The sequence below is a fragment of the Lycium barbarum genome, chromosome 8 (genome assembly GCF_019175385.1).
Source record: "Lycium barbarum isolate Lr01 chromosome 8, ASM1917538v2, whole genome shotgun sequence".
Lineage (NCBI taxonomy): Eukaryota > Viridiplantae > Streptophyta > Magnoliopsida > Solanales > Solanaceae > Lycium > Lycium barbarum.
The window spans coordinates 115,044,358-115,053,048 of record NC_083344.1 but is presented as its reverse complement, the minus strand read 5'-3'; the positions used below and the strand labels follow the sequence as shown (position 1 = coordinate 115,053,048).

At 35.2% G+C, this 8,691-nt stretch overlaps 1 long non-coding RNA gene across 1 annotated transcript; it reads right to left on the bottom strand.

Moving 5' to 3' along the window:
* Window positions 1-5,405: 5,405 nt before the first annotated feature.
* LOC132606793 (uncharacterized) lies at window positions 5,406-8,375 on the bottom strand. The gene is made up of 5 exons (XR_009570078.1): window positions 8,217-8,375; window positions 7,017-7,082; window positions 6,812-6,932; window positions 6,091-6,209; window positions 5,406-5,925 (listed from the first exon to the last, which is right to left on the bottom strand). It is a non-coding gene; the product is annotated as an uncharacterized LOC132606793 (long non-coding RNA).
* Between the last annotated feature and the right edge of the window lie 316 nt (window positions 8,376-8,691).

Here is an 8,691-nt window from a genome sequence, read left to right as displayed (position 1 = left end):
TCCTCGAGCATCTAAGACTTGGGTAGAAAGTCACCTTGAACATAACGAGGCCTTGGTACTTTGCGAAAGGAAAAAGGAATCATGTCATCATGATCGTAAAACATTAGCTAAAGGAACATAAGCACGAATTACATAGAATCATGGGTAGGACATCCATCTTGGTTCACCTTCATTATTATCTCACAAAATAATTGTTACGATAACGCTATAAGTGGAATGCATAGAGAAATGAATTGGGGCACGAGTATGTGGTAACATGGATAACTCAATCATAGGGGTCAAGATCATCATCATATTTGAAAAGCACTTAGATGCTAGAACATGGACATGAGTATAAAAGCATGATACATACGTGAGACCTGAATGCAGTTTTTAACTTTAGACTTGAGCACAACCTGATGTGCAAAACATGAAAGAATATTTCTTTTGCTTGGATTACTATCATTATGGAGTCTTTGTTCTTGAATTATAAGCATGAAGTGTGCAACGCTAACTTGGGCATGAAATAGGTACGAAAGGAACGAGTAGAGTACGCCTGGGCATTAGTACCGCATAGTACATGAATTGCTCTGGAATTGGAACCGTTATACCCTTAAAACTCGCTATTCGATCTAGAACTTTATCTCATAACATAATTACCTAATACTTGATCTTAACAGCATGACAAAAATCACATTCTACGCACCTTATCTTGGCTACATGAAACTGTGATCCTCTGACATAATCTCCTTAACACCTATCAACTTATGAAACACATAGTCTATATCGACACCTTGTCGCACGGTCTCCCCCTTAGTTCAAAAGCTGACGTTTAAAGCCTGTGGATCCCTTGAGTTAGCGATAAGTGGTCATCTAGTGATTTCGCTAATTTCCTCTAACATACTGACGACTCATTTCTTCGACTTACTTGAAGCAAGTCTAACTTACTGGGAAAACTGGATTACTTAAATGAACGGGTTTCTAATGTACGTAACTGGCATACTAGCTTTGTCAGTCTTGAGGAAAACTCTTTTCTGATAACTTTTAAAGGCTCTTCTTCTGTAGCTTGCTTTCTTACTGCTTAGATGGTTTTCTTCTTTCACCAATTTCTATACCTCAAATTTAACTTAAACCCTTTGGATTCTAACACGCTTAAACCCTTTGGTTTCTAACACGCCTTTGGTGTATTCAGACAGTTACCCACTTAGTAGTGCTAACTTGACTAAGTAACTCAAATCATACTTCTACTAATTCTGCTGAAAATTTCTAATTCACTGTATCTATTCAAACTTACTATGCTTCTGTTAACCACTTGCTAGTATCATATTCTCTAATTCTTCTCTGGGTACTAAAGTGAAGCATAAGGTTATTTCTAACTTTTCCTCCTTATCTGACTCTATTCTGTGGTTGTATACCATCTTTCTAAACTATAGACATGGATCACACTTAGGGAAATTTCATCTGTCTCAAATAAGGAATTGGAACAACTAACCCCAAACTCCCTATACACTTTCAAAATTATATCATACTATACACATCAGGGATAAATACTTAATCACATAACCTAAGAGGGAATTGTCATATATTTTATCTCAAAGTAATATCTGCCTCTTGTAGTAACTTACTAACGTCATCTCTCTAGGTCTGATCTGAATAAGCTTAAATAATTTAAAACTAACCCTAAAAAAATTCAGTATTGTCTGCTCGTTATTTTCTTATCGCATCAGTCCCTTTCTAGTCATGTGCATAGATCATATGACAAATATATATATATATCCTAGAAAAGGTCGAGACTTTCTAGTATTACAGGTGGTTGGCTCTTAGGCTATTTCCTGCTCAAAACTACCGTGGACAATTTATGCCTGCTTCTGTTAACTTCATAACATCCTACCTCGTGGGGTCTTAAGTATGAACCATCATCCTTATACTATAGCTCCATGGTCAAAGATTCCAAATAAACTTACTCTATAGGGTATATAACTTACGGGTGCTACCATACCGAAATTTGTCTTTCAACTAGTACTAACACCTGATAAACACACCATGCACTATTTGGCAAGTCTTGGGTCTCGAATTTCCTTCTTGCTGCTTACACATTTGATACATTTATAATTCGATGGAAAAAGAATGTTACTTACAGCTCTAAACTTCATGGCACGAATTAGAATAATTCCTGATGACTCCATCTGAAAGAAACATATCGATGATGATTAGATTTATATCTTTCTCATCCATTGAGACGTGGCGTATTCGGTAGAATGGGAAACAACACACGAGTCCGAGTGATTTCTGAGAACATAGCTCTATTGCACGATCTAGAGTTGAAAGAAGTGAGACAAACTTAAATGTCTTGGTGGTCAACTGTTTATATGTGTGGCGCGCACACACATATAAAAGTGACCCCACTGGACACGGTTTCATAGACTCCCTAAGACACTTGAACCTAGTGCTCTGATACCAAGCTTTGTCACGCCCCGAACCATGGCCTGGACGAAACACGACACTCGGTGCCTTACTGCATGTGACCGAGCAAACCACATGGCTTGCTGAATCATCATGAGGCATAACATGAGCGGAATATAACGTGAATTCATGATGAGCCTTTATAAAACGTAGTAAGTCATAATACTTAATATAAATACTTGTTTAAATATGAGTGCGGAAATAACATGAATGAGCCAAAATGGCTATACGACTCCGAATGTCTGACATAACATAACTGACTTGTCTAGTCTATGAAACCTCTATCATGAGTCTGACTGGAAAACATACTTACTGGGACAAGACCCCCAGCATACCTTAGATGCATAACTAATCATAAAACAAAAGTTAACTAAACCCCGAATGAGATGGGGCTCACCAATAAGCTGATACGAATGCTGTCCTACTGAGCAGATGTGTCGTCCTGTATATCAGTACCTGCATCGTGAAATGCAGACCCCCGGGCAATAGAAAGGGGACGTCAGCACTTTGAATGTACTGGTATGTAAAGCAACTGAATGAAATAACATGGGACATGAAATAATAATGATAGGAACTAAAACCTGGTCATGAACATGAATACATATATATATATATATATATATATATATATATATATATATATATATATATATATATATATATATATATAAAACATGGTAAAAATATCATAAGTAGGGAAAGCAATAACTTATAACCGATCCATGGTCTGGTTCTTGCGTCCCGCCAGCAGAACACTCAGTCCTTGCCAGGGAACATGAGATTTAATAAAATATGAAAGGATTCAGTCATTATGAGAGATCGTCCGGGATATGGGTGGAGCGATCCTCATCCTACGATGGCTACGTAGTTTCAGGCTATCTGAAGCCTTCCTCGGTAATTAAAGCAACTCCCAAAATCATGAACATGTAAAATAAGTGGCACTTGCTGCCCATGGTTTTCATAAATATAACTTGCTTGTACATGGATGTCATAAATTATAGCTTGCTTGCATGAACTTGTAAAACATGTATAGTATTTTCTTGAAAATAGCATAATATATCATAAACTAGCATGCATGAACCCATGGAATGAGATATATGGATTTTTCATAGATTACGGACAGATTCATAATAATCATAAAGAAATATAAAGAACTCAATGATGAAATTATAACAATTCATACATAATATAATCATGGACATGGACCTAGGGTTATCATGAGCATGGTATAGAAACCCTAGTTTTCGTAAAGAATCATAATTTATGGATTATGAGGCGTGGGGAAGAACAATGATGTTCCCACACGTAGATAGTAACTCTACATACCTTAGTCGCTCCAAAACTTGAATTAAAGACTTGAGTTTTGAAGAAGATTTTCAAAATCTTGAATTCTTGAACCTTGAGATAGGTTTTCTTGAAAATCCTATTTTTGGAATGATGATTTCTTGTTTAGATTACAAGGATATGTATTAGAATTGACTTGGAAAATTAGAGTAGGTTTACCTTGGTGTTCTTGATGATGGAAGAGGATAGGAGGTCATTCTAGGGCTTGAAGGAATGGAAAATAATGATTTGAACTGATATGGACGAATATATACTGTTCTGGAAAAATTAAATTTTCGGCCCAGTTAAATACTGGCCGTATTTTGAAATAATGGCCATATTTTGAAATACGGTCCGTATTTCAAAATGGCCATAACTCTTTGCGCAGATGTCCGTTTGACCCCCATAATATACCATTGGAAAGGTATTTCAAAGCTCTACAACTTTTATCTAGGAAGTTTTCCAAAATTCCAAATACGTTTTGAAATACGGGCCGTATTTTGAAATACGGGCCGTATTTTGAAATACGGGCCGTATTTTGAAATACGGTCCGTATTTAACAATGTAGCCTCCAAATGTCAAATTTCAGAATGCTCAGAAATCTTTGGTACTAGTTTACGACTTGAAATACGGCTCGTATACTGAAATACGGTCACTGTTCATGGGCGTAAACCCCTATCTTACAACTGAACAGGGAAATTCCAAATTCTCACATTCTTTATCTGGTTTTCTAAGTCTAGGATCATGGTCAAAGCTTAGGTTAAAGGTAAGGGGTGTTACAAAAAGTAGCTATAAATTGTTAGAAGCTATTAAAAGGTAGCTATTTGTGTAAGTTTCACATTAAAATTCTGCTTGGACATGGGTTTCTTAAATGGTATTTTTTCTCTTAAACATGAAAATCCACAATATTGTGAAAACTATCAAAACTTCATCAACTCTTGTACATCTTACCACATGAGCAAACCATAGTTCATAAACAAGGTATCAGACTATGCTAAGGCGCTATGCATTATTAAATTACGTATCTCCATATTGCTTTTAAAAATAAATGCTTGCCATTACATACACTACTAAAAAAATCGGGATTTTCGACCAAAAATTTCGACCACATGAGGTCGAAAAGGCCTTTATTTCGACCAATTTTTCGACCACACGCGTATTTCGAAATCTTTTTTCGACCACACGTGGTCGTAATCACATTCTACCGAAATTAAGGAAAAATTATTTTCGACCACATGTGGTCAAAAAATTATTTTATATTAAATTATATATTTAACTTTTTCGACTACGTGTGGTCGAAAACACTATTTATATTTAAATATAGAAAAAAAATTATTTTCACAATTTCGACCACATGTGGTTGAAATTGTAAATTAGGCCCAGATTTTCGACCACATGTGGTCGAAATCTGGCAACCATATTGCTAAATTTCAACCACACGTGGCCGAAATTGTATTTTTTTGGTACAATTTCGACCACATGTGGTCGAAATTGTGAAATATCTGGGCTGACTTTCAACCACCTGTGGTCAAAAATCTGGAATATTTTTTCCAGCATTTGCCTGTTTTTGACATCCCACTTGCCAATTTTCAAATAACCAAATTTATCAACCAAAACAGTCATCCAATTCATCAACAATGCAACACAACAACCATAAACAATATTCAAACACTTGAATACTCAAACATTGTCTATTCAAACACTTAAACATCATAAACTACGTTCAACCACTTAAACATCTTAAAATTAAAAGTACTTCTAATTCGAATTAAAACTACATTCAAACTCTTAAACGTAATATACATATCCATTTAAACATAGCCGAATTAGAATCCAAAAGCACACTAATCAAAAAGGTCAACGTTCGGTATTAGAGACATGATCCGTATCCTCCCCAACATCCTGGCCTCCGAGGAATTAAGTGTTCTTGTTAGCGGGTCAACTTGATGCTTCATAGCTTCATACTCCTTAGGATCAACTGCCCTATCATCATCAGCAGCACCTACGACTTCAAGGGCCGACGGGTATCGACGAAAGGCTCCATTGTTTGTTGCATATATAGGAAAGTCCAGCATTAAGACACCGCTTTAAATTGACTTCTTCATTCGATAAACTAAGCTTGATATGTGATATTGAAATTAATGATACTAAATCATCTAACTGCAAGCGAAGAATAGCCCATGTTAATGGATTATTATGTGCGACAGACAACCTTGAAACCTCCCAAAGTAAGATCCTTGACACCTTTACGAAGTATAACAATAACATCTATACGCTTGTTTTATATAATCTTTTTCTAGAATAAATTAAAAAACAATTAAGTACCTGTAGTTCTTTAATGGCATTCATGTTTTTCATATCTACAATAGCAATGTGACCCTTTCGTCCAGCTGCAGCCATGTAGCGACCGCTAGGGGTGAATTCAAGAGTGTAAGGACCAAAATCTGCAAAATACAAGTCAACAACTGATGTGAAGCTACATAAACCATAATCTGTGGAAACATAAAAACAAATCATAGACAGCAGAGCAGCACCAATGCCTCACTTTGTCATCAAAAAGTAATAAGATGGATAATGCAGACTCATCATCATATAAATCACCATCGAATATTCATACTGGTTAAATATTCAAAGCACAATGAAAAACAAGGAGAAGATTCGAAGATAGGCAAAGAACTGAAAGTAAACAAACAGAAGAATATCCACCACCTCTCTTATTGGAGAAAGCTGAGTATGAAATGAAGTATATAGCATGAATGCATCAGATCAAACATTTCATAACTATTTGACTATTTCAAAATTCTGTGATAAAGCATAATAACTAAAGTTTTCATCTTCACCGGCTTCCGTTTACTAAGATTCAAAGAATCATCTGAGCAAAATCTCAAGTCTAAAAGATTGAGTAATGACCAAAACCAGTTACAGTTGGTAGGGATGAAGCATATTAAATTTCACAATTCTGCTTGCAAGTTTAAATGGATAAACAAGCAGTACATGCCCAAATTCAATGCTCCTGAAAATGAAATTGAATGAAATTGAAAGACACCTTCTCAGCCTTCGCGGCAGCTGCTGCAGATTTTCCATACAAATCTTCTTTCACAGCAAGCTGACCCTGTAATTTTTTATCTTTCAATGCTTGCAAATTATTAGAAGTAGCTCTTTAACATCTGATCATCAAGGAAAAGAAAAACTAACCAGCATCAAAGTTTTGAGTTAAAAGAAAGTTTATAAATCTTAACAAACTTCAGTACCTTCAAATCTGTTCCTTCACCTCTAAGATATTTCTTTTTTGTCATATCCATCTCTTCAGAAATGACCTGCCAGTCAAGATATCGAGAAGAATCACAAGGCAGTTGAGTAAGAATAAGAAAGGAAATGATCAAGTTCTAAAGATTTTTATGCATAGTGATGTTTGGTACTTCTAATCAAGAAATATTGGATCTAATCATCAATTGTAATCCTTTTGATCCCTAATACTATTTGGCTTCAAACAACCATGTTAAGAACTCAAAGGTTTCAACATGCCATCGCTTAAGTTCTAAAACTAAGGTCCAATATTACTGTAAAGAAAGCAAAGTCCAGAAAAATACTAAAAACGTAACAAGATTCATCTTCCCAAAATAGGCATAAAGCGAACAATACAGAACAATCCTACTAGGTGTTGATAATGATCAATAACCACCAAATATAACCCGTAGTTTAACCCAACTCAACCAAATCTAAAGAGTGAATGATAGTGGCCGCCGTTTGGCCATGAGAATTATTCACTTTTTTTCCAGAATAGTTTTTCACTTTATTTCAAACTCAATGTTTTTGGTTATAAAAGTTCCAAATCCAACTTGGAGTTGGATTTCAAATTTGGAGAAGTGCTCCAAACATGTTTTCCAACTCCGACTTCATAAATTCCAAATAAAGTGCTCTCTTCTCTCCTTTGCATAAAGTATAACCAAACACAATTCCATCTTCAACTCTAACTTCATAAATTCCAAATAGTGAAAAAACATTTAAAGTTGGTATGTTTCTTCTGGACAGTGAAATTGATTCTAACTACTATTTTCTAGATAATTTCGAAACTTAATCAGTTTGCTTCAAGTAATAGTTCCATATTAGTTAAAAGCTGGTTATATTACACACAACCCAAGCACAGATTCTGATGAAGGAACTCATTCCACCACTTATAACATTCAATTTAGATAAAAAGAATCCAAAAGAAAAGAAAAAAAAACTACAATGAAGCAATAACCTCAGCTATATATAGAAAAAGATGCAGAATTTCTAATTATGAGTGGCAACTTTGACAACTACCCTTTACGCCATTTTGTCTGTAAATTTGAAAAGTAATACAAGAACTACAAATTACACATATCGATAACATGGTATTGAAATATAAGTTTGAGCACTAGTTCAATTTGGGGGTTGTGTTCATGAGATTGGGGAAGAAAAAAAAATACCTGAGCTGGCGGCGTCTGGTGGCGACGATTGCTGGTCGAAAAAAGCGGCGGCGGCGGGTGGCGTTGACCGTCTAAGGAGGGGGTGGGGGCAGTCGGGTGGTGGGATGGTAGAGAGAGGAGATGGAGAGAGAAGAGAGTGAAAGAGAAGGGGGAAAATGAAAGAAAATTAAAGAGACTAGATCCAGATCTGATCTAAATCTTTTGAAATTTTGGACGACATGTGGTCGAAAATAATTAAGTTAAATTTGATCGATTTTGATTTAATTATTTCGATCATATGTAGTCGAAATTAGATTTTTATTTTTATTTTTTAATTAATTGTTTTATATATATATATATATATATAATTTAATTATGTATAAAATGTTTTTTCCCATTTATTATTTGTATAAAAATTAATTTCGATCACACGTGGTCGAAATTCATTTTTCCTATTAAAAAATCGACCCGATGTGGTCGAAATTCTATAAAAAAT